Below are 27,506 nucleotides of genomic sequence, written 5' to 3'. Positions count from 1 at the left end.
CCTAGTCATATCACCACAGACATTAAAGGGCAATTTAGCATGGCCATCCACCTAACCTGCACATCTTTGGACTGTGGGAGGAAACTGGAGCACCCAGAGAAACCCAAGCAGACATGGGGAGAATGTACAAACTCCACACAGTCATCCGAGGTCGGAATCAAACCCAGGCCCTGGAGTTTACCACTGTGTCACCATGCCAACCGTCTCCCTCTCAGACTTTCTGTTCTGAAGCCGTCCCAAGATACAACCAGCTTCTTGAGGTGCGAGTGGAAATCAGTTAAAATTGAGGCAATGATGGTCATGATTGCCTTATTTCCATGTTAACTCTGGCCTGTTCTGACATTTTGTGGGAGCCTTGGATATTCTGGGGTTCTTTAAGGGAACAGAGATTGGGCAAAATTGATCTCCAACCACTTTTCTCTGATCATGATGCTGAGGGAATAGCATACTCTGAGCACTGAGGAAAATTGACCCAATGATTCAAGTTAATCTTTCTGTGATGTTAAAATCAATTGGAAAAGTGACTGAAACACCATTTGCCTTTCCATGGAGAAAAAGAAGTGCGTTCTTGATGTACATTTCACATTTACAGTTTAACGGTGAACAATTAAATGAACTGCAGATGTCATTAGTCATAAGTGTTGTCTAACTAAATGAGATAAAAATTGAACAGTTCATAATCGTAAAATAAGTTATTAATATTTAAAATACCGAACCTGGCTCAAAAGCAGCTCTGAGAGTTTTGTTTATTTTAAATGTGCAAAATGGGGAAAATGGGGTCGCCCCTGATAATGGATGCAGGGATTGCTATCCTGTGACAGACCCACACTCATTGCTTCTGATACAGGCATCATGTTAACTTTGTGCTGCCTCCTCCTTTGCACGATTGTAATATGTATCTAGCGTTAAGTGCACTGGTGTGTTGCTGCACACCTCAGCAGAAAACAGTGAAGGGCGAGCATAAGTTCCAGCTACCCTGCACTATACATAAAGCCAACCTACATGTTTACAAGGGGAGGTACATTTTGGTTGAAGCAGGGACTGGAAATCATTCCATAAGTGATTTTGACCTGGAAAAGACAGCATAATTGCACACCAAGGCAGCGAGCATGCTCTAAGGTTGAATGATGAAGCATTGGAGCCTCGGTGCAGTCAGGGAACAGGAGCAGGGAGTCCCCCTACCCACAGAGGACCAAAGGACATTCCAGGCAGCAGACATTGTGAAGGCACTGGGAGCAGATAGCCATCAGAATCTCAGCTTTGTGATCCCAAGGACCAAAGTGTAGTGCCAAAGGAATTTCAATTACCTCACACCTCTGGTTAAAGTCAGTGACTGCGTCTTCAAATGCCATCTTCCACCAACTGCACCTTGAGCATCGTATAATGCTCAATTCTACACAATCCTTCATTTAAATGCAAATGATCTATCAGCCACAACTCATGCTTAATGCTCAACGCTTCAACTCTCTCTTGCACAATCAGCAATACTACAAGCCTCACACCCACACCTCAGCTTGCACCCATTACCAGCTATTAAATCTTGATGGGCACATCACCCAACATGTTACACCACAATCACCAATACGCTTCCCTCTCTCACACAAGACAAGCAGCAGCTAACCAGCAGGGGACAGACACAACTGCGATTCCTCCAATGATGTTTGTCAACAATGGAGCAGCCATGACTGGCTGTGGCCAGTAGAAGGGCAGAAATCATCCCCCACATCCCAAGAACAAATTTTAAAAAACAATTAGCTTAGTTGTGCGTGAATGAATCAATTAACCCAATATGATATTCTGTTTGATTGTAGTAAATGCAGGACACCAGTATATTATGTGACGAGCTCTGTGTTAGCAGTCACATCGCCATTTGACAAGTGAGAAACACTCTGTAGTGGCCCTAAGCCATATAGAGTTATACTTTTATGATCTAATTACAGAGCAAGTAAGTCAGTCAAGGTTGATCAAATCCGAGTACAGAGCTGTTATACTCCCCAGCAATTATCAGTTTGTATTGCTGAAGATTGAAAAGCCTATTGTGTGAAGTAAAACAGCTGCAAGGTTCTAAACAGTTAGTCCTATTTCCTGCAATTAGTTTAGTCCTTTTAATTTTATAGTTGTGTAAAAGGGGAACAGTGGCTTCCCTTAACAATATGTTACCATCTTTAGATCTGTAGGCTTAGAAATTAGCCCTGTCATCTATTTTTGTAGCTATGTAGTTCCTAGAGTCAGAGAATTCCTACAATGCAGAATGAGACCATTCAGCCCATCGAGTCCGCACAGACATCTCTTGAATTTTATTCCTTATGAACATGTCGGGGAGAAATCTACCCCCCTGCCCCCTCCCACACTGGCACAACGTGCTTTCCCAGCGGCGGAGGCGGCTTGTCATTTGCCACCGGCAGAATCTTCCAGTCCTGCCCTTGTCCTTTGTATAGCTTGCCTACCCTGCCGCCCAGGAACACACTGCACAGGGCCGCCCTTCCGCCGGAAGATCCCGCCAGCGGACGGGCTACAAATCCCACTCGTAATGCACTATGCTGTATTTTGTGTGTGTATCCTGTTACCTCAGTTTTAACACACTGGCTACCTTTATGTACTGATTTCTATACATACTTTCATGTTTTAGTAACTTTGTAATTTCTGTATTAGTTTCAGGTTATGCACTACCTGTGTTCTTTTACTATTTTTAATTGACTTGTACCAAGCACAGGCAGATACTACAATAACATGTAACAGCGAAGCTGATCCTGATTCTGTCGTCAAAACACACTGATAGGTGCTTAGTTTAATGAGAATTCTACAGGAGATCTATACATCAATTAGATATCTGAGACAATGAGCCCAAACGTTAATCATTATAGCTTGATATCACACGCTCATTTATCTCAATGGACAAAGCAAATAACTTAAGGCCGGCGTTATCTCAATAGAAAGTCATAAAATTTAATTAAATAACACAAAAATCCATAATGAGGGGGATGGCCACCTAAGCACATGACATATTAGAGGGCTGGCCAGTCAGGAGACAACAGGAAATGTGGTCAAGAGATGACCACCTTCGAGGAACCAATCAGAAACTAATCATGCACCACCGAACCCAATCAGTGACTGATCATGGGCTGCGCAAGCCAATCAAAATTCAGGAATATGACTGGTCATGCACATGGATTGTGGTCTGGAAAGAGTTATCAAGCAGCAGATTTAAGCTACTTGTTGCACCAAATTTGAAACAAAAGACAAGAGACTGTTTTCCAGCTGGGAGCAGAAGACCATGGGCGGAATTCTCAGCTCCAGGGAAAAATCGGGAGGGCCGTCGTGAACTCGGCCGAGTTTCACGACGGCCTCGGAGGCCGCTCCTCGACCCCTATTCTCCCCTCCCGGTGAGGCTAGGAGCGGCGCTCCGTAAATCTCGGCGGCAGGGGCGTCGCGCCGAGAATGACGCGGCCGGCGCGCCTAATGACGTCAGCTGCGCATGCGCAGGTTGGCCGGCTCCAACCCGCGCATGCGCGGCTGACATCACGACGCTGACAGCTCGAACCCATGCATGCGCGGTGGCCGTCTTTCCCCTCAGATGCCCCGCAAGACGTGGCGGCTTGATCTTGCGGGACGGCGGAGGGGAAATAGTGCGTCCGATTGAGATGACGGCTTTAATAGTTTTAATAGTTAAAGACTCAAAATAGCAAATTAATAGTGAGTGAGTGCAGATTCGTAGATTTAGAGATTAAGTGCAGCTCGGTCGCACTGCTGCCTCACAGCGCCAGAGACTCAGGTTCAATTCCGATCTTAGGTGACTGTGTGAAGTTTGCACGTTCTCCCTGCGTCTGCATGGGTTTCCTTCAGGTGCTCCAGTTTCCTCCCACAGTCTAAAGATGCATAGGTTACGTGGATTGGCCATGATTAATTGCCCTTTACTATCCAAAGATGTGCAGGTTAGGTTAAGGGGTTATTGGGATAGGGCAGGGGGAGTGGACTTGAGTGGAGTGCTCCATCAAAGGGTTGTTGCAGACCCAATAAGGCCAAATGGCCTCCTTCTGCACTGTCGTGATTCTATAGATTCTATGAAACACCCCCCCCTAAAAGATTTGCAGTGTCAAAGAGCAAAGAGGTGTTCAGCATCAACCTCACGCAGAGTTTTCTGCAATGTGGAAGTGGCAGACAACTTCATGGGAACATTCCCCAACCATGATGCACACCTGATGATCAATATCTCAGCTTCCATTGTAGCACAAACAGAAGCCAACCAACATCTGAATGCTGCAGTAGAAGCTCAGGCTGAAGTTCAGCTTGTCTTGCAATGGTGCTTGTCCCTACACAGGTTCAGACAACTGCCACCCTGGCTATGAATGCCTGTGCTCAAAAGGGTTTGCAGGGTCCAGAAAACTGTCCTCCAGCAGACTATTTGTATTACAAGGCACCACCCTGGGGCATGGCAGTGGCAGTGCGAAGCATGAACTGCTGTCCTCTCGGGGGATGTCAGCATTAGTGACCCTAACATTGGCACACCACAAACGGCCATATCCAGCAGCCAGACTAGACCTCTGCAGCCCAAAGTCAAACCTTCCAAGGTCAGACAAAGCTGCCTGAGGTTGTCCTGCTAGGCTATCTGCAGTCTCCTTCACTAAAACGCAGCAACTTTCCACTAGCCATGCTGGAGCCACTGGAGTAGCGCTGTGTGGAATATGAGGACAGATAAAATCATGTGGCAGACAGGCAATAAGGAAATGTACAGTTAGCTTTGTATGTAATATTTTCTGGTTCAATTTGTAAAGTTTGTTTGCCATGGTTTTTCTTGTGGTGTCTTTTACTTCAGTATTGTGGTCAAGCAAACACTGTGATGATCAGAAACAGATTAAGGTAAAGTGGGGGATTGGAGTTGCAGTGACTGTTATCACGCTCAAATGAGTTCTTCATTGTAATGATATGTATATAGTCAGGTTAGTGAAGGGTTAATTATTACATCTCTGTGTAATTCAAACACTAGAGGGCACCACCACTTCTCTATATATAAATAAGGCCTCAGGGAATGCCGGGTAGTTAGTGAAGGAGAAAGCATGAGAAAAGCACGAGGGCAAGATTAGATTAGGTAGAGTTAACACAAGGTTAGGTCATAGTATAATTAGTGGCTATTTAGATTATTGATTTCTGCGAGACAGATTCAATATTACTTTATTATTAACTCTCGTTCAGTCGAGTGTGCAGACTTCATTTAATTACTAGTTATATAATAAATCAGTATTAGAACATAGAACATAGAATAGTACAGCACAGAACAGGCCCTTCGGCCCTCGATGTTGTGCCGAGCAATGATCACCCTACTCAAACCCACGTATCCACCCTATACCCGTAACCCAACAACTCCCCCCCTTAACCTTACTATTAGGACACGACGGACAATTTAGCATGGCCAATCCACCTAACCCACACATCTTTGGACTGTGGGAGGAAACCGGAGCACCCGGAGGAAACCCACGCACACACGGGGAGGACGTGCAGACTCCACACAGACAGTGACCCAGCCGGGAATCGAACCTGGGACCCTGGAGCTGTGAAGCATTTGTGCTAACCACCATGCTACCGTGCCACCCCGCATGTGCTAACCACCATGCTACCGTGTTTCAATTCAATAATTGGTGGTTTCTTTGTTATCAATACAACAAACCACTCTGGAACAAAAGACAAAGTACACAACTGTCATGTGAGAGTACCTTTAAGAAATGGACGTTTAAGCAATGTACCTTTAAGAAATGGAGCAACTCATATTACTGAAGTGATGTCAGAGGGTGGGGGGAGCTGAGCTGAGCTCATTTCTGCTTTTGGTTTCAGGCTGTTAGATTTGGCAAAAGCATTGCAGTTAACACTGCCTAGAAAAATACGAAAAGACGAGGTACTTAACACGGAATCTGCGCTTGCCTGTGATACATTCTGACTCATTAGATATGGCAAAGCTCCAGTTGCAGATTAAGCAATTTGAACATGAAAAAGAATTAAAGCAACTTGAAGATGAAAAACAATTAAAGTGGCTTGAATATGCAATGAAAGAAAAAGAACGAGATAGTGATAGAGAGGAAAAAGAAAAGGAGAGAGAAGAAAGAAACAAAGAAAGAGATAGAGAGGAAAGGGAAAAAGAGAGAGAGTTTGAACTTCAGAAAATGGCTCTGAAACATGAAAATCAGTTAAAATTGGCAGACATAAAGGGACATGTACAGTTGGAGGAGATGGATGAGAATAGTGAGACAGAGTGTCATAATCAAAGACGTGGTGGGGATCAATTTAAATATGTCCAAGCATTGCCAAGGTTTGACGAGAAGGATGTAGAAGCCTTTTTATTTTTATTTAAGAAGGTAGCTAAACAAATGCAATGGCCACAGGACATGCGGGTATTACTGATTCAAACAAAGCTGGTAAGTCGGGCTAGTGAAATGTTTGCATCAGTACCATAGGAGGTATCTGGGACGTATGAGGAGGTGAAGAAATCCATCTTAAGTGCATATGAGCTAGTGCCTGAAGCTTACAGACAAAGGTTTAGCTATTTAAGGAAATAATTTGGTCAAACATACATGGAGTTTGAAAGGCTCAAACAGAGTAATTTTGATAGGTGGATAAGGGCATTGAAAATAGACCAAACATATGAAGCTCTCAGAGAAATTATACTTTTGGAGGAGTTTAAAAATTCAATTCCTGATGTAGTGAGAACTCATGTGGGAGAACAGAGGGTTAAAACTGTGAGATTAGCATCAGAAATGGCAGATGATTATGAATTAGTTCATAAATCAAAGATTGGTTTCCGACATCAGTTTCAGCCAGTGAGGGATAGAAACTGGGGACATGAGAAATACTCAAGTGGTAAAGGTAAAGGTGATCTGATGGGAGACAATAAAGAGAGTGTACCTCAGATTAAAAAAGAAATCCAGGGCAGCACGGTGGCACAGTGGTTAGCATTGCTGCCTACGGTGCTGAGGACCTGGGTTCGAATCCCGGCCCTGGGTCACTGTCCGTGTGGAGATGGCACATTCTCCCCGTGTTTGCGTGGGTTTCACCCCCACAACCCAAAGATGTGCAGGGTAGGCAGATTGGCCATGCTAAATTACCCCTTAATTAAAAAAAAATAATTGGGTACTCTAAATTTATTTTAAAAAAAGAAATCCAGGTTGGTGGAAAAGATATGAAAAGTTTCAAATGTTTTCACTGTAATAAACTTGACCATGTAAAGTCACAGTGTTGGTGGTTGAAGAAAAGCATTGGGAAGGCTAATGTGGTACAACAGGATAATACAGTAGGATTTGTTAGAGTGGTGAAGGAAAGCCCAAGGGAAGTGAAGGAGGTGCAAACGATTGTGCAGCCTCGTCAAGAAATAATTGTCAAGAAGGTGCCAGATGTCTTGAAAGAATTTACTTGTGTGGGTAAAGTTTACTCATATGTATCAGGAGGGGCAGGTAAAGAAGTCACAATTTTAAGAGATACAGGGGCTAGTCAATCTTTAATGGTAAGGGGATGAGGAATTATGGAGTTTGGGAAGAATGTTGCCAGAAAAGGTGGTGATATGTGGAATTCAGGGTGAGAGGAGTAGCGCTCCATTATATAAGGTAAGGTTGGAAAGTCCAGTGAAGAGTGGTGAAATGGTAGTAGGAGTAATAGATAAACTATCTTGTCCAGGAATACAGTTTATCTTGGGTAATGATATAGCTGGATCGCAGGTGGGAGTGATGCCACCTGTGGTTGATAAGCCAGTGGAAAATCAGACAACTGAAGTGTTGAAGGACGAATATCCTGGGATTTTTCCGGATTGTGTAGTAACGAGGTCGTAAAGTCACAGGTTAAGACAAGAGGTGAAATCAAAGAGTGAAGATGACGTTGAAGTGCAATTATCAGAAACGATTTTTGATCAGATAGTTGAAAAAGAACAAGAACAGGTGGAGGATGAGGCAGATATTTTTAGTTCAGGAAAATTACAACAGCAAGATGTAGAACTAAAACGGATATATCAGAAAGCATATACGGAAGAGGAATCTGAGAGTATACCAGAGTGTTATTACTGTAAAAGGGATGCCTTGATGAAAAAATGGAGACCTGTACATATGCAGGTGGATGAAAAGTGGGCAGAAATTCATCAAGTAGTATTGTCGGTAGGGGATAGAAAGGAGGTGTTGCGAGTTGCACATGAGATACCAGTGGGAGGTCATTTGGGAATAAGGAAAACTCAAGCTAAAATCCAGAAACATTTTTATTGGCCTGGACTACATAAAGATGTAGTTAAATTTTGTCAATCATGTCACACATGTCAAGTGATAGGGAAACCTCAAGCAGTGATAAAACCAGCACCCTTAATACCCATTCCAGCATTTGAGGAACCTTTTACAAGGGTCCTAATCAATTGTGTAGGACCACTTCCTAAAACAAAAAGTGGGAATCAATATCTTTTGACTATAATGGATGCGTCTACTAGGTTTCCAGAGGCCATTCCAGTACGTAATATTACAGCTAAAAGGATTGTGGAGGAGTTACTTAAATTCTTTACTCGATATGGACTACCCACAGAAATTCAATCGGATCAAGGATCAAATTTTACTTCGAAGTTATTCAAAGCAGTTATGGAAAGCTTAGGAATAAAACAATTTAAATCAACTGCGTACCATCCAGAATCGCAGGGAGCGTTATAAAGGTGGCATCAGACATTAAAGACAATGTTTTGGGCGTACTGTCAAGATTATCCAGAGGATTGGCATAAAGGAATTCTATTCGTATTGTTTGCAATTAGGGATGCACCGAATGAGTCCACCATATTTAGTCCTTTTGAACTAATTTTTGGTCATGAGGTAAGAGGACCACTTAAATTGATGCAGGAAAAATTGGTGGGTGAGAAATCGGAAATTACACGATTGGACTGCATATCAAATTTTAGAGAATGATTAAATAGAGCAGGTGAATTGGCTGGACAACATTTGAAAGTTGCACAAAATATGATGAAACGAGTAGCGGACAAGAAATCCAAAGTTCGTAGTTTTGCCAGTGGGGATAAAGTTTTAGTGTTGTTCCCAGTGGTAGGTGAACCTTTAAAAGCTAGGTTTTGTGGACCGTATCAGATTGAAAGGAAATTAAGTGAGGTGAATTATGTGGTAAAAACACCAGATAGAAGGAAGACTCACCAAGTGTGTCATGTGAATATGCTTAAAAGGTACTTTGAAAGGGAAGGAGAGAAAAAGGAGGTTTTAATGATTCTAACTCAAAGTGACGAACCAAATCCAGATGACTGTGAATTTGACATGCCTCAAATTAAATTGAAAAATGAGGATGTTCTTAAGAATTGGGATGAATTGTTAAGTTACGTTCCAGAGGAAAAACAAACTGACCTGAAAGAGTTGTTGATATCACATGGGCAAGTTTGTAGAGATAAATTGGGAAGTACTAAAATGGCTATACATGATGTAGATGTGGGAAATGCTGTTCCGATCAAATAACATCCATATAGACTTAATCCTTTGAAATTGGCACAGGTTAACAAAGAGATTGAGAGTATGCTTAAAAATGGCATAATTGAAGTGGGTTGCAGCCAATGGAGCTCACCCATAGTGATGGAATCTAAACCAGGCGGTACCCAACGGTGGTGTACAGAAAGGGGAATGCTGTTATCCCACATTTGAAGGATTGCATTGAGAAAGTGGGACAATCTGCTTTTATTTCCAACTTCCAGACATGGAAAGAACATTTAAAACATCGTATGGAGTTCTTCGATCAACTTCAGGAGGCGGGGTTGGTGATGAACCTAGCCAAAAGTGAATTTGGAGAAGCCCGAATCACTTTCCTTGAGGAGTTTCCGATACTCTCAAGACGAAGGGAAATAATGTGATTTCTTAGCATGAATGAATTTGATCGAACCTTTGTGCAAAAGATTTGTAGTGTGGTTACTCCACTGATGGAATTGCTGAAGAAACGTAAAAATTTCAATGGACAGGGGACTTTCAACAGGCATTTGACTGCCTGAAAGCTGTGATCACCAATGTTCCTATATTGGAGAATTGCAAGGGGCTCTGTGGTCAGATTGAACTAAAGTATCTGATTCTAAAGAGAAATGCCAAGGAGTAGAGGAATGGATGCAGTGACTTTGTTCAAAGAGACTGTCAATCAAGAAGGATTTTGGTTGGAGGAAGAGGAACAAAGAAAAATGCACTATATTATTAAACCTGTTTGCGTGTGTTGCTTTTTTTAAAACGAAAAGGTATATTTACTGTGTACATTTCTTAGTGGATGGTACAAAAGTGAAAAATTGAAACCATCTTGAAGTTGATGGTTTATTTTCTTTTTCTTCGGGGGGAGGTGTCATGTGAGAGTACTTTTAAGAAATGGATGTTTAACCAATATACCTTTAAGAAATGGAGCAGCTCATATTACTGAAGTGATGTCAGAGAGTGGGGGGTGCTGAGCTGAGCTCACTTCTGCTTTTGGTTTCAGGTTTGAGGAGAAAGCTGGGAGTGTTTGTGTGTTTTGAAAAAAGCTGCAAGAAGAAAACACAGAACTGGTCTGTTGATGTCTGAAAATCCAAAGATTATAAGTATATTGAATGTAAACTCATGTCTGTTGTTAAAGGTAAAGTATTTTGGAGGTTTGAAGGAACATTTTGAGGGGTTATTTAGTGTTGTATTATTTTCAGGGTTATCTTTGAAGTAAGGGGTGTTAAGTTATCCCATGTTTATTTAATAGGTTAAGTTGAATTCATGGAATAAACATTGTTTTGTGTTTAAAAACCCACGTGTCCATAATTGTAATACCACACCTGGAGAACAAGCCGTGTGTTTCAAAAGCAACAATCCATTAAAGGGAGAGGTTGGTTGAACTCCATGATACATTTTTGAGTTCTGAAAACGCTTCTCCCATAACACAACATATTACCACCAAGGTATTGTAACATTCATCATTCTAAAAGGGACTGTTTGCATTGTCTCCTCCTTTCTTCATCAAATTCCTGTTCCTTCCACTTCTGTTCCTCCTCCTCTTCTCTCTCTTCAGCTGCTTGTTCTATAGCTGGTAGTGTCCTAAAAAAAAGTAAGGTTGGGGGGGGGTCGTTGGGTTACGGGTATAGGGTGGATACTTGGGTTTGAGTAGGGTGATCATGGCTCGGCACAACATCGAGGGCCGAAGGGCCTGTTCTGTGCTGTACTGTTCTATGCTCTATGTTCTATGGTGACAAGAGCTGTGCAGGATGACACATGCTCTGGAAACTTGTGCTGGGCTCTGACAGGGCGCTCCAAGCAGTGTAAATGTTGCTGAGCATCCCGAATGACTGCTTGGATCACATGACATTCTATGTGACAACATGGCTCTCGCAATAAGCTCATGTATTCGTGGGTTGTACACTCAGGTCATGAGTCTTGTCCCTCATTAGCCACCCTTTGGTTTCTCTTTAGTGGCAGCTCAAATGCTGATGGTACAGTCGGCTGGAACCATGACTGCTGCCAGGACAGTGGATATTGGTCTGCATGAAGGGTTGAGGGACTGGAATCCATCCCAGTGGTCATACATTTCCAAATTTACATGCAGCGTCCACAGGGTGACCTTTGTGTAATCAATGGGGCTATTCTGGCAAAAGAAATGCACTGTCTGCCTGCTTCTCCCTGGAAAGATGCAATGAAATGTGTTCAGCTCGCCTTGCATGCTCAGTGACCTCCCCTACACGGCAGAGTAACCTCGTCTTGCATCCTTCCCATACCAGCTTACCCGAACAGGTGCTGGAATGTGGCAACTAGGGGCTTTTCACAGTAACTTCATACTTGTGACAATTAAAAAAAAAAATCCCATCCACTTACCTCAGACACTTACGTTCTCTCTGGCCTGTTATTTTAAATAGGACCTTAAACTCACTTGCTTTACGGGTACGGTAACTAATTCTACGTAAAGGGGGAAGTGTCTTCCTTCGCTGCGATTCTTCTGGACTCCGACGCTGGAACCAGGGACCCAGTGCTCTGCGTGGATCTCACCCATTCTGAGTCAGGAAGATCGGGCGCAGACAAGTGAGCAAGGAGTGGCAATTGGAGTCGGACTGCCACTCATGGCCCACTCATGAGGAAGTCATGGCCCAGCAAGACCTATTTGTATTTTAGCAGAGAGACTTACTAATAATACCAAAACATTTTTAAAACTGCAAATGCTTAGACTGGACAGTTGCAATTGCTAAATCCCTTCAACTGTTTGGGGATACTATATCCAGTTAAATCAGGCTTTTTGGATGTAAAGTAAAACTTTCAACGAAGGTTACTAAAATAAACAATTTAGGATAAATCACAGGGAACATGTATTTTTAAATGTTTTAAACCTTGTTCGGAATTCTGCGACTGTTGGGATTCACATTTCCCGCCGGCAGGCGTTTCCCGCCGTTTCCCGGAGGCGTGGAGTGGCTTCACAGCTAAAGCTGTGAGTGGCTTGACAAGCGGGAATAATTAGTGAGAGAAAATCTCTTAGAACAGTGTTCTACATGATACGGTGGGCGCATCACCTTCTTCGTTTAATTGCGAGGTTTTCCTGGCAGCCTTACTTAGGATTGTTTACTTTTTGCAGTGATAGTTCTCTCGCCCTCTTGCTCAATTTTTCGTGGATTTAATACAAGCGTTTCGGTTCTGAACTGCTGCTCTTCGCATTTGAGACAATGTAGAAAATGTAATGGGAAAAATATGACAGGGGAAGTGTGATGGGCTAAGTGTGCTGGCAAGAGTATGACAGCAATAGTATAAAAGCTGTGATTGTTACACTGAAACAGAAGCAGGCCGATGCACCACTTTAAAGGAGAAGTTTTCCTTGTGGGTTGATACCTGGACACAGGGAACATCAGGGACTCAGATGGGTAAGAGCAAGAAAATAAATAAATTGCCTGATTTTCTTCCTTCTAAACATTTGTTGAAAAATTCATTCTCAATGGTGCATTCAGCACCAACCGATGTTCTGATATTTGCAGGGCCAAAGTGAAAATGATAATATCCTTGGTATTGTTTGATTAATACAGGGGCTGGATTCTCCGCAGTCCCCGGCTGAAATCACGGCCGCCGCGGGGGCGGAGAATCACAACGGAATCGGGCCCGATGCCAGTTCGGCGATTATCCGGGACCCGAAACTGGCGTGACCACGGAGTACGCCTCCCGACTGGGGGCCCATTGACAGAGGCCCACCCAGCGAACCTCCGCTCCCGACCGGCGGAGTTCCCGACGGCGTGCAACTAACCACCTATTGCTGGTCGGGATGCTAGCGTGGCAGCTGCGGACTCAGTCCGCAGCCACTCTGGTCGGGGGCGGGGGGATCGGACACCTTATAGGCGACCAGGGGTTAGATCCGCGGGATTAGATGCTCAGGCTGGTTTAGCACAGGGCTAAATAGCTAGCTTTTAAAGCAGACTAAGGCAGCCAGCAGCGCAGGTTCAATTCCCGTACCAGCCTCCCCCAACAGCACCGTTCGATTCCCGTCTCCCCGAACAGACGCCGGAATGTGGCGACTAGGGGCTTTTCACAGTAACTTCATTTGACAATAAGCGATTTTCATTTCATTTTTCATGTCATTTCAGGCGCGCGGCCGATTGATGGGGGGTCTCATTTTTCCGTCTGGCTCTGCGGACTGCGCACTGGATGCCGCCGCCATGCGCATGCGCGGACTTCAAATCGGAAGAGCGGGGGCCCGTATCCGCAGCTAAAGCTGTGAGATTTACTCTGGATCGTTGCTAGTCCCCTGCAGGGCATTGAGTTAGCTCAACTTGATTCTCGGGATTTCTGGAGTAAAACTGCACCGTTTTCATGCCAGTGTGGGGAGAGGTGTATAGAACACAAGAGGGTGAATTCTCCCAGCTGAGTGTTTCTCAGTGACGAGTCGGCACTGTTAGCGGGATTCTCCCTTCCGCCAGCTGGCCTATGGAATTTCCCATTGTAGGCACTCCATGCCACTGGGAAACCCGGGGGCAAGGGTGCACTGCTGAAGGAATGGAGAATCCCCCCAGTGTAGAATTCACCCCAAGATTTATTGGAACACATCTTACCATTTGGACACATCTTCCACAAGGCTGTACGATAGAACAAATCGTAACATCATTTCCTGAGTTTGTGTACACAGTATCTGATTAGCATATTACACTGTTCGAATCTTCTCACCTTTCCACTTCTTGCACTCTACAAATCTGATGCAACTTGGTCTAGGCTTTCCCGCTCAGAAGTGAGCAACTGATTCTGAATCGCATACAATGGGCTGAATTCTGCCTTCCTCCAGTGGCTATGTTTCCCACCGGGGTGGGGGAGGGGGGCAGGTAAAATGTGGTGGGCACCCAACCAGAGACCTTCCCACCACCCCCCCCCCCGGGTTCACCCCCATAATGGCCTGCCTGCAATATTTAAATGAACAATTATGGGTCAATTAGGTTTGCTATCAAGCCAATTGACCCTGATTATTACACCCACCATGCCATAAAACATTTGGCATGGGCAGCAGGGCAGGAGCGGGAAGCCCGATTTGTTTTTTCAATCTCGAGTGTTGAAAGGGTGGGTTGGAAGGAAGTGCCACCTGGAGGCTGCCCTTTGCGAATCTTAGCATTAGAGGGTTGCCTTCGGTTCTCCTGTGACTTTGAGTTCCGTCCACCCGGCCGATATAGTTGTTTGCATGACGGCTGAAGGGAGCTTCTGTCTAACCATGGTCTAGCATAAGAAAGATGCTGCATTGTGATTGGAGAGAAGCTGTCTTCAGGAACAGTACCTGCTGCTTCTGCATCTAACTTAAAGCGTGTCTTGATTTTCTCCACTATGGTATCAGTAGCTTCTGCTTGGTTCCTGGATTCTCCAACGAAACACACCTCAATATTATGGATATCATCTACTCAATGGATCTTAATACCTTTCAAAGGCTATATGCACCTTTTGTGTGTATAGCCTGGAAGTGTCCCATCTTTCAGCAATAATAGTATTTAGCCTCTTTGGCAGGGCAGTTTTCGCCCCTGTGTTCTCCCCTGCAACATTAATGACAGTTAACTTGGGCTGTCAGACTGTTTACCCAGTATTTTTATGACAGCTTTTCCCTTTTATAGTTTTTGGCATACTCTGCTGAGACTGCTGCTTTTAATGATTGGGCTCTCCCCATCATCCTGAATTACAGCTCGATCATATTTCCTCAGCTTCTCTGCTCAGTTATATTGCCTTTGCTAATGTTGGATTGTCTCTTGTCTGCAGGTGGTCAGACGGGGCAGCATTGAACATTCCTGCATGATTCTATTTCAGATCAGTTCAGATATCAAGCTGCCATATTGACCATTCGCTGCAAGTCTATACGGGTCATTTTTGAACGTATCAACACGTTCCCCTTGATGCTGGGTACATTTGTTAAATTTAGCCATCAATGATGGTATTCTTTCTCAGATTGAAGTATGAATCAAGTGCTGTTATTATTTAATCATACATGTCTCTTTCCTCACCGATACCCTCCCTGAAAAGTATATCATCAGCATGGTCTCCCATTGCATATAACAACGTACTGACCTACTCACTGCGCACCTTCACAGCAAGACCTGACATGGTTTGTTTTCTAGCAAATCTCCAATAGCCATTCAGCCATGGTTCTGCTTGTTTGGGGCCTTGACATTCTCAAAGCTTTCCGGAAATGGTCAAGACTTCTCCATAACTATTCTTTCTGCCACCATATAATATTCTTGGTATTTATCAATTAATACAGAATATACGATGAATCTGAAGAGGTATATACAACATGAGTTTAATTGGAATTTTTCTTCCCGTGTTACATCTTCCACGAGGCTGTACTGGAGATCAAACCAAGGGATATTGCATCATCTCCCGTGATGATATATACAGTATCTTATTAGCATATTAAACAGTTATGATTAACCCATTACATTACAAAAATGTGTACTTGGCTGCATGAAAATCTCCCATTTCATCCATAATGAGTCATAAATTCCCTGCAGTGTACAGGGAGGCCATTTGGCCCATAGAGTCTGCACCAACCTTCTGAAAAAGGACTCTACGCAGGCTCGCTCCCCCACATACCTCACCCTATCCTTGTGACCTAACCTGCACATCCCTGGACACTAAGGGGCTATTTAACATGGTCCATCCACCTAACCTGCACACCTTTGGACTGTGGGAGGACACCGAAGCACCTGGAGGAAACCCACGCACACACAGGGAGAATGTGCAAACTTCACACAGACACTCATCCAAGGCCCAAATTGAACCCGGGTCTCTGGCGCTGTGAGGCAGCTGTGCTAATCACTGAGCCATCGTGCCTACCAAGTGAAAAGCAGTTTGAGAAAAGAAGTAACCTTGTACGGAATTCTCCGACCCCCCGCTGGGTCGGAAAATCGCCCGGGGCCGGCGTAAATCCCGCTCCTGCCGTGGCCGGAATTCTCCGCCACCCGGGAATCAGCGGGGGCGGGAATCACGCCGCGCTGGTCGGCGGGCCCCCTGCGGCGATTCTCCAGCCCGCTATGGGCCGAAGTCCCGCCGCTGACAGGCCTCTCCCGCCGACGTGGTATAAACCACCTCTGGTGCCGACGGGAGCAGGCGGCGCGAGCGGGCCCCGGGGTCCTGGGGGGGGGCGCGGGGCGGTCTGACCCCAGGGGATGCCCCCACGGTGGACTGCCCGCGATCGGGGCCCACCAATCGGTGGCCGGGCCTGTGCCATGGGGGCACTCTTTTTCTTCCGCCGCCTCCACGGCCTCCACCATGGCGGAGGCGGAAGAGAGGCCCTCCACCGCGCATGCGCCGGGGTGACGTCAGCGGCCGCTGATGCTCCGCCGCATGCGCACACTCACGCTGACCGGCGATGACCTTTCAGCCAGCCATGACGCCGGTCGGCGGGACACCAAAGGCCGCTCGCGTCGGTCGGCGGAGCGGGAGCCACTCCGGTGCGGGTCTAGCCCCTAAAGGTGCAGAGAATTCCACACCTTTGGGGAGGCCCGACGCCGGAGTGGTTCTCGCCACTCCGCTACTCCGGGACCTCCCGCCCCGCCAGGTAGGGGAGATCACAGCCCTTGTATTTCTATAGCACATTTAAGGCTTCACAGGTGGTCAGAAGGTCTGATTGCAAGGATGTGGTTTTAACCATGAAGCAGGAAGATGATGGATCAAGGTGTTTGATGCAGGGATGGGTGTGTCTGACACATGAGGGAGGGTGTCTTTTTATGGCAGGTGTCTAATGAGAGGAGAGTTTTAGGGGCTGGCAGGGAAGCAATCTTTCTCATAACCAATGCTGTAAAGGCACTTACTTCCTTCCCAAAGCTGTCCTTGGCACCCATTGAGCTCCACGTTTTCTGCGATCCCACCAGTTCTGGACTGCCGTCCAACCCACCCACTTTTGGGGATTAAAATTTAGCCTGCAGATTTAAAACCAGGAAGACTATTTTAGTATATTTAATTTGGTGTCAAATCATGTACAGAAAGCAACTTAAGGAGAGGGAAGCATAGATGGGATTAAGAAAGAAAGTGATGAAGGACACAAACAAAAAAACAGTTGCATGCTAATTATTTTTATAATCTCCAACAATAATTAAATTCCGTAAAATGAAAACTTAAACCTGTAAAGATTAATTTTCAGTGTCAGAGAGGTTGTTCATCAGAAATTAAGACTCTTAACGAAATTGCTTCCATGCCCCAGCTGTAACTTTTTGTCACGTTTTTAGTATTAAAAGAAAGAACGTCATGCTGGTGAATAAGTATAACAACCTCATACTCTTTCAACTATTTCAATGCTGATTCTTTCAGAGATGTAGAAATGCAGCGAATCTCCAGAAGGAACAGGGAAAATCAGACAACAGCTTTGGATTTCCTTGTTGAACTGTGACTGCCGGAGGTAGCTGCCTAGTTCCATGGTTATGGTGAGTACTGGAAGCCTTAACGTAACTCTGGATGCCGAATTCAGGCTACTATTTCATTATGTATGCAAATTTGCACCCATGGGTGGAATTTAATTCAGCCTGTTGCAGCGGAAAAGCATGGAAAAGGTTGCTCCAATCTGCCAGTGGCAGGAAACTATTCCATAATGAAGTTGGAGGTAGGAAAAAGCTGGTGCGAGCTGGTGCCCACCTGCCACAGGATAACAATTAGGCTCACAAGCAAGCCAATTGATGCCAATTGCCACAAGGGCAGTCTTTTGTCCATAGGTAGAATAGCCTTTTGCTCGTTGTGTGCGCAGAAACATATTTTGCATTCTTCCTGAAATGCTTAAGTCGGGTGGGGGAAATCGTGATGATTTTGTGAAACCTGTGGAGAATTTATGGAAAGGATCTCGTGTCAGGGATTGGAGCTGCAATGTTGCAGGCATCTCACTGTAGCTGACTGGTGGCAAGCTGAACTCAGCATCAAAATATCACGGCTTCAAATCCCACTCCAGAGACTTGAGCACAAAATCCAGGCCGACCCTTCAGTACTGAGGGAGAGCTGCACTGAGAGAGATGCTGAATTTCGGATATATTGAAATGAAGCTCAATCCTCCCTCTCAGAGGGATACCAAAAATCCTGTGGCACCATTCATAGAGCAGCAGAGTTAAACCTGGTGTACTGACCAATATTTATCCTCAAGTGCAATCACTAGAAACAAATAATTTGGTCAATTACTGTTTGTGAGACCCTGGTGTCAACAAATTGGTTGCCACATTTTCTATATCATAGGTGTTGACCCGCCTGCAGTATCCATCCTCCACATGGGCCCCTCGCTTGGCCTCATACGCGTTTTCAGCATGACATTGGCCATCTAAATTTTGTTGCTCCCCTCACCCACTCTAACCTGCTTCCCTCTGAACTTGCTGTATTCCATTCTCTCAGGTCTACCCCTGACGTTATTATCAAACCTGCTGACAGCGGTGACACTGTTGTTGCCTGCCGTACCAACATCAGACCCTTTTTCCAATCTCCCACTGGACCATGGCCCCACCACCAAACATCAAGCAATCATTCTCAAGACTGTCACTAATCTCATCTCCTATGGATATCTTTCCTCCATAGCTTTCAATTTCATAGGCCCCAAACCCATATGGCCCACTTCTAACTCCTTCCCAAAATTCACAAATAGGACAGTGCTGGCAGACCCACCATTTCAACCTATCCCTGCCCCATTGAACTTATTTCTTCCTATATTGTGACTGTACTTTTTCTCCCCTTGTCCAGGCTCTTCCCACCTACACTCATGATTCCTTTAACACACTATGTCATTTCAACAATTTCTAGTTTCCTGGCCCAAACGACTTCCACTTCGTTATGGAAGTCCAAACCTCCTCGACACCTCCGTCCCCCAATAGGGAAGCCTGAGGGTATTCGCCTTTGTCCTTGAATGGAGGCCCAAAAGATCCCCAACCACCACCATCCTCCTCCATCTGGGTGAACTGTTTCTCAAAATGAACAATTTCCCCTTTGACTTGTCTCATTTCCTCCAATTAAAAGGTATGGCTACCATTACCTGAATGGGTCCTGGTTATGTGCCCCCATCACGAGGAAAAGAAAATAAATACATATCTATGCCACCTGGACAAATCTGTTCAAATTATAATTTTTAATTTATGTTTTTAAATGAATCAGGCTGTCCATGACTAGCCATGAATCATAGCAGAGGAATCTCAAACTATTAGAGACTCAATATATGCAAAGAGCTGCTAATGTCATCTGGGACGACTGAAAATCAAATACCAGAGAAATACATCAGCCCATTTTAAATTCTTAAGTAGCATTACAGATCTGGAGACAATAGGTGAAATTCTCCATTTGGGAGTCTATTTCCTCCCTCCAGAAGTGAATTGGCGGGAGCGCAGGTCAGGAAGTAATTCATTATCCTTTGCCATGCACATTTCTGCATGGTGAGGATTATGTGGGATTCCCAAGTGCATTCCAATCACACCCTCACACTTGAGTGATTTTGAAGTGATCAGCTGGAAATTGACAGCACTTAACCCTCTTTGAAGTGGTTGATGTTTGTGAACATTGTGGTTACAGCACTTCAGAGTTACTCAACCATGAAGGAAGATGAATGAGTCAAGGCTGCCAGCAGTGTGGTTGAAGTTGTCGACCACAGCCCACTAAGGGAAATGAATGAATGGTCAATGCAGATTTTTCCCCAACGCCTGACTTTCCACCGCATCAGGAGCCCCAGTAGTGGCGATGGACAGAGGATAATTTTTCCCATTGTGTCTATCCCAGCCAGCTTTGGACAAAGGCAGCTATTTGTTGCTCCTAATATCCCAAGGCCCAACCATTACCTGCTCCCAAAACCAATAGGTTTCAAACAGGGGCTCACTTAGTCAACCTGAAACCATTCTCACCTACCGAGAATTGAGCTGTCTGAATTCCTTTAATTAATAAACTTTTGGAAGTTATTTGACCTACAAGGAAACAGTAACTTCAGGCACAGCATGTGCTGTCCGCCATTTTACCTTCAAGCAGGTAACAGTAGAGGAGATCTGTTCAGCTACATTTGCTTGGACCTCTTCTAAACTGTGAACTCCTGGAACAGTAGCACTGGGTGTTGTGGTATTTCAAAAGAGAAGCTTGCATAACACAAAGATGGAAACAAACAAGAGCATTTTTGGGGAAGGTGTATTTACACAAGCTGCTACATCAGAGTGACTGTTAGTCTACCCAGACTGCCGATGTCATCGGTATGTCACTCTCAAAGTGACCTTGTTCCCACCAGGAACAGAATTAATACACAACAGGTGTCTCCAAGCCTAATGGAATCCCACCTACCTTCTCCCTTCCTGGAAGTCTTGCTTCCACAAAAATTGATCACCTTGCAACTGTCAACCTCCCCGCTGAAGGGATATTCCATTAGCCTTTTAATTCTGGACGCACTTAAAACCCAAACTTGTATTTTTCCTGTGGTCTTGCCCTGAACTTTCTTCCCTTACCTTATTCTCCTTTTGTTGTGTGAGTGCAAAAAGGGGTGGATGTCATGAGCTCCCTCTCTGCGTTTTGTCTGTGTGTGAAATAAACCAACCCCTTTTATTTTATCCTACCTCAAGTTTGCAATTTATTCATAGGTGAAAGGGATTCTCCAAATTTAAGGGTTGGGGAAAATATGCCACCATCTGTAAAAGAGGGAAATCAAAATGCAAAAACATACCTTTCTGTTGACGGACAGATAGTGGGAGGAGAAATCAGGGCTGTTTAAATGAATCCTGTTACTGTGCGTTACGTGTGTCTGTGCTTTTGTGAGCAATGTGGAATATTTCTTGTCACAGCCCTATACAGGTCCCCTCCCACAACTCTTTCTCCAGTACTTAGATAACTTGATTGAAACCTTGAGGAGTCTTGGCAAGGTCAATGGAGCAATTGGTAAGGGCAAGAAGAATCCACCTGTGTTTTTTGACACGTTTGTTGGCACTTAACGTGTGGACAGAAAACTGGCCAGGTGGATCCTCTGCCCATGAAAGAAATCAACAGAATTTAGGCTGTTTCTACAATGGGTGTCCCATTCACAGCACCTGTTTACACTCAGATAGAAAACTAAAAATCGACTTCATTCGTTTCAATTATGTATTTTTGACCATACAAGTCATTAAGGGTCCCAGCGAATGTGCTTTATTTGTCAATTTATATAACTCATCAGCCCTATCATGAATTGGCTGTGCATTTGGAAACAAATAGAAGTAATGGTTCTTATCTTCAGTGCTGCTGCCACGTTTTATGTCTGTGCAGGTATCAAACAGCCACTCTAGGCAAGATAAGATAAACAATCCCATATTTGTTTTCCCAAAGCAATGCAGCAGCAACATAAAATTCAAAATATTATGCTGCAGCAGTTTTCTCAGGGTCGAGGGAGCAATAGATTGTAATTGTTTTAACATATGTGAAACTACACAGAAACCGCACTCATCCCACATTTGGAATAATGCTGTCTTCTGGGAACTGGACCGGCAGGTTTTGAATAACATCATTACTCATTTGCTGGCTAAATTCCCAAGATCCTGTCTTTTTGTGTCATGGGATGCAATAATTTACTCCCCATTCCTAGTGGCCCTTTGAGAAGGGGGTGGCTGAGCTGCCTTTTGAATCACTGCTGTCCATGTGCTGCCCTTACATCCACAGTGCTTTTGGGAAGGGAGTCCCAGGATTTTGACCCAACAACAGTGAAGGGATGGCAATATCGTTCCAAGTCAGAATGGTGAGTGGCATGGAGGGGAACATGCAGGTGGTGGTGTTCCCATGCATCTGCAGCCCTTGTCCTTCTAGATGGTAGAGGTCGCAGGTTTGCAAGGAAGTGTCAATGATGGCTTGGAAAGTAGAGTTAGCCGTTGCTGCCACTAGCACGTCTGTTATGGAGGGAGTGAATGTTCAAGGTTGTGGGCGGGGTGCCAATCAAGAGGGCTTTGTCCTGGATGGTGTCAAGCCTCTTGAGTGTTGTTGGAGCTACACACATCCAGGCAAGTGGGGAGTATTCCATCACACTCCTGACTTGTGCCTTGTAGATGTTGCCAGGTTTTGGGGAGTCCAGAGAGTCCCTGCAGAATTCCCAGCCTCTGACCTGCTGTTGCAGCTGCAGTACTTATATAGTTGGTCCAGTTGACTTTCTGTTTAATGGTAATCCCCAGGATGTTGATAATGAGGATTCAGTGATGATAGTTCCATTGAATGTCAAGTGGAGATGGTTAGATTCTCTCTTGTTGGAGATGGGCATTGCCTGGCACTTGTGTGGAGTGAATGTTACTTTCCATTTGGCAACCCAACCCTGAATATTGTCCATCATCTTGATGTACCAGGGCAATGACTGCTTCAGAGTCTGAATGGTGCTGAACATTGTGCAAGCATTCACATGCTCACCATTCCTCGGGGCCTTCTCTTATTCACCCCTTTACTCGGCGGAATTTTCTCCAAAAATGGCTTAATGTCATTTTGGCGGGAATCATGCGGTGTATTTGTTCAGGTGTATGAGCGCGATCCAGTTCACAATTCATCCACATTTAGTCAGTTTTTTGAAGATTTGGGAGATTCTCATTGAAGTGTCCCAATTTGGAGTGGGGATCTGAAGACACCAGCAAGACCAACTCCTCAGTGATCGGGGTGTCCTTTTTAAACGGTGCCCAGATCTCAAAGTTAAGTTGAAGGTCCCCCACAACCAAAACCCACGGACATCTTGACTCCCTGCAGACTTGGGCAATACCCTGAACACTCAACCCCAGAAGGGCAACCTCCCTCCATCACCAAATGTCCGTGTCATTCCCCCCTCAACCCCCCAAAACACCAAACAGGTATGAGGGTAACCCAGCCCCACCCACATTCATCCACATCAACACTGTTGCATCAGCCTTCTCCCCTGCCTTGGTGAGCATACTCTATGGGATCGCTGAGGGGTCCCCCCACCTTCAAGGCCACCCCACCCCTTCAGCCACCCAAATTTCAGGCCACCCTCCATGCACCTGCTTTAGGCCCCCTTCACTCCCCCACCCTTTATACCCTCTTCACCCTCCTGCATATGCACCCTTCATAAACACCCTTCACCACCCTCATATCCACCTCGAAAAGTGTGAGGTGATACACTGTGGAAGGATTAACTTGACAGGGAAGTATTCAATGAATGGCCTGACACTGGGAAGTTCCGAGGAACAAAGGGACCTTGGCGTGTTTGTCCATAGATCTCTTGAGGCATATGGGCAGGTTAATAGGGTGGTGAAAAAGGCATATGGAATACTTGCCTTTATCGATCGAGACAGAGATTACAAATGGAGGGAGGTCATTTTGGAGCTTTATAGAACATTGGTGAGGCCACAGCTGGAGTAATATGTACATTCTGGTCCCCACAACATAGGAAGGATGTGATTGCACTGGAGGGGGTGCAGAGGCGATTCACCAGGATGTTGCCTGGGATGGAACATTTAAGTCATGAAGAGAGGATGGACAGCTTGGGTTGTTTTCTCTGGAGCAGAGAAGACTGAGGGGCGACCTGATCGAGGTGTACAAGATTATGAGGGGCATGACAGGGTGAATAGGGAACAGCCGTTCCCCTTAGTTGAAGGGTCAGTTACAAGGGAACACAAGTTCAAGGTGAGGTTTAGTGGGATTTGAGAAATAACTTTTTTAAACAGAGTTTGGTGACGGTCTGGAACGCACTGCCTGGGAAGGTGGTAGAGGCAGGATACCTCACATCCTTTAAAAAGTACCTGATTAGCACTTGGCATGTCATTGCACACCACCCTATCAGTCTACTCTCCATCATCAGCAAAGTGATGGAAGGAGTCATCAACAGTGCTATCAAGTGGAACATACTCAGCAATAAGCTGCTTACTAATGCCCTGTCTGTGTGGAGTCTGCACATCCTCCCCGTGACTGCGTGGGTTTCCTCCGGGTACTCCGGTTTCCTCCCACAGTCCAAAGATGTGCAGGTTGGGTGGATTGGCCATGAAAAATTGTCCAAAATTCTATGATTAACCTAGGACAAAAGTTCGGCGCAACATCGTGGGCCGAAGAGCCTGTTCTGTGCAGTATTTCTCTATCTAATGCCCAGTTTGGGTCCTGCCTGGGTCACTCAACTCCTGATCTCATTACAGCTTTGGATCAAACCAAGGACAAAAGAGCTGAATGCCAGAGGTGAGAGTGACTGCCCTTGACATCAAGGCAGCATTTGATTGAGTATGGCATCAAGGAGCCCTAGCTAAACTGGAGTCAATTGAAATCATGGGGAAAATAGTCTGCAGGTTGGAGTCATACATAGCGTAAAGGAAGATGGTTGTAGTGGTTGGAGGTCAATTACCTCAGCTCCAGGACATCATTGCAGGAGTTCCTCATGGTAGTGTCCTAGAACTAACCATCTTCAGCTGCTTCACCAATGATCTGCCTTCCATCATAATGTCAAAAGTGGGGATGTTTGCGGATGATTGCACAATGTTCAGCACCATTCGAGACTCCTCATATAATGAAGCAGTCCATGTCCAAATGCAGCAGGACTTGGACAATATCCAGGCTTGGGCTGACAAGTGGCAAGTTACCTTCGCGTCGCACAAGTGTCAGGCAATGTATGGCATGTAACTCACCTCCTGAGCCCGCCAAAGCCTGTCCACCATCTATAAGGCACAAGTCAGGAGTGTAATTGAATACTCTCCACTTGCCTGGATGAGTGCAGCTCCAACAACACTCAAGAAGCTCTGCACCATCCAGGACGCTTGATTGCTTCCCCTTCCGCAAACATTCAAACCCTCCACCACTGACGAACAGTGGCAGCCGTGTGTACCATCTACAAGATGCACTGCAGTAACTCACCAAGGTTCCTTAGACAACAGCTTCCAAACCTACGAACACTATCATCTAGAAGGATAAGAGCAGCAGATACCTGGGAACCCCAACACCTGGAGGTTCCCCTCCAAGTCACTCACCACCGTGACATGGGAATAAATTTCCCTTCATTCACTGTCGTTGGGACAACATCCTGGAATTCTCTCCCTAACAGCACAGTGGGTGCACCTACACCTCAAGGACTGCAGTAGTTCAAGGAGGCAGCTCACCACCACCTTCTGAAGGGCAATTAGGAGTGGGCAATAAATGTTGGCTTAACCCGCGATGCTCACATCCCGCAAATTAATTTTTTAAAAAGGGGATGGGTGCTGGAAAATAGGATGAGGAAGGTAGGGTGAGGGGTCAGATTCTCCGGTCTGCCAGCCGCGCTTTCCTGGGCAACGTACTCTCGCCAGCAGCTGGACTTTATGTTCCTGCCACCTGCCCATGGGATTTCTCATTGTGCAGCGTTGGGTAACCCACGGGCATGGGTGCGTTGCCAGCACAACGGAGAATCCTGCTGCAGATGTTTTTCATGCAACAGTGCAAACTCGATGGATTCTGTGATTCTGTGATTTCCCCATATACTGCAGCAGGAATTTCATGTGAATATGTGACTTGTAAATGCCGTTGGTCAGGACAAAATCATCAGCAACCACATAATCAAAGAACATGGGCGGGATTATCCCAGCCTCAGCTCCGAAATCCGGTCCCCAGAGAATCGCCGCGAATTGCACGGGCGCAGTCTACGCGCACGGGTAGGGGACCATTGACAGAGGCCCCCGCGGCGATTCTCCAACGAAAACTGGCCGAGTTCCTGACGGCCTGGTTCTAACCATGTTTTGCCTGTTGGGAACGGTCAGTGGCGGCTGTGGAGTCAGTCCGTGGCTGTCCTGGTGGGGGGGGGGTGAGGGGATCCTTCACCGAGGGGGGGCGAGGGCTCACGGGTGGCCAGGCTAGAAATCTGGGGCCACCGATCCGCGGTGAGTCCGCCATGTTGCGCGGCACTTTCTTCAGGAAAGTCCAGAGTGAGGCGCCCGTGTTTTGACGCTGGAGTGGGGACACAGCCCCGTTATTGGAGAATCCCGCCCCATATTTCTCAGTTAATATTGGGCATTTATTTTTATCTTTAAAATAAACAAAACACCAAGCAATTTGAAAATCAATACACAGGAGGTATTTGACTCGAGTGAAAATTAAATTGGCAATTGCTCATTTTTGTTATTTTGGTACAGCTGCAGCAGAGCTGTCATCCTTCAAGTATATTTTGGATGGAAAAGCTATAATCTAACCTGTCTGAGCATATGTTTTAGTCTTGATAAATGCCACTATTTTGGTAACAAATGTTGCTTTTCATCCAACACAACATGATAGAGGAATGTTCAACACAAGCAAATTTGATTGTTTACTTGCAAAATATGAGAGCCTTAATGGTTTCGTGCCTCATGCTCAGACAAGCAAACATATAAGGTTAAAGGGCAGCATGGTGGCGCAGTGGGCTCACCCTGCTGCCTCACGGCGCTGAAGTCCCAGGTTCGCTTCTGGGTCACTGTCCGTGTGGAGTTTGCACATTCTCCCCGTGTCTCTGTGGGTTTCACCCCCACAACCCAAAGATGTGTAGGGTAGGTGGATTGGCCACTCTTTTCCACCAACCAAACAGAAGAAAGGAAAACAACCTGAGGGTAAAGCAAAACAAGGCCGCTCCTGTTAGGGCCACTGCCCAAACATAACAAAGATCAATGGAAACTTAAAAATCATCAAATAACAGTGCAGTTAAAGGGGTCAATAAAGCACCCCAACCCCTGCGGTGCCCACTGAGCACGAAAGGCCTTGATGGCGCCCGTGGACACCGCATGCTCCCTTTCCAGGAACCCTGGCTGTGAATGGAGCCGCGGAAGAGGGGTAGACAGTCTGGCCGGATGACACCCTCAGCTGCCCGCTGCCTGGACCTATAAATGGCACTCTTCGCCAGGCCCAGGAGCAGGTTCACAAGGAGGTCCTCCGCCTTCCCCACCCCTCCGCACTGGGTGTCTGTAGATTAGGAGCACGGGGCTGAAGTGCAAATAAAACTCCAGCAAAAGATTGGTTGGAAATCTAAAAAGGGAGTGCAGCCTAAAACATGTAACATAGACATGGTCTACGGACTCCACAAGGCCGCAAAAATGGCAGGCTTAATGGGAGTCCATGAACCGGTGCAATCGGTGATTGTATGGCACTGCTGCATGCAACACCCTCCAACCCAGATCCCCAAGATTGAGGGGAAGGACTCCTCCATCGAGGGACCTC

At 45.6% G+C, this 27,506-nt stretch overlaps 1 long non-coding RNA gene across 1 annotated transcript in view; it reads left to right on the top strand.

The window, feature by feature from the left end:
• LOC119977364 overlaps positions 1-27,506 on the top strand; it is a 125,671-nt gene that overhangs the window by 71,093 nt on the left and 27,072 nt on the right. The window contains exon 2 of the long non-coding RNA XR_005463187.1: positions 17,733-17,845. This is a non-coding gene — a long non-coding RNA (uncharacterized LOC119977364). The remainder of the gene's footprint in view (positions 1-17,732; positions 17,846-27,506) is intronic.

The sequence above is a fragment of the Scyliorhinus canicula genome, chromosome 1 (genome assembly GCF_902713615.1).
Source record: "Scyliorhinus canicula chromosome 1, sScyCan1.1, whole genome shotgun sequence".
Classification (NCBI taxonomy): Eukaryota; Metazoa; Chordata; class Chondrichthyes; order Carcharhiniformes; family Scyliorhinidae; genus Scyliorhinus; species Scyliorhinus canicula.
The sequence above is the reverse complement of the archived record's forward strand: the minus strand, read 5'-3'. Positions and strand labels throughout refer to the sequence as shown.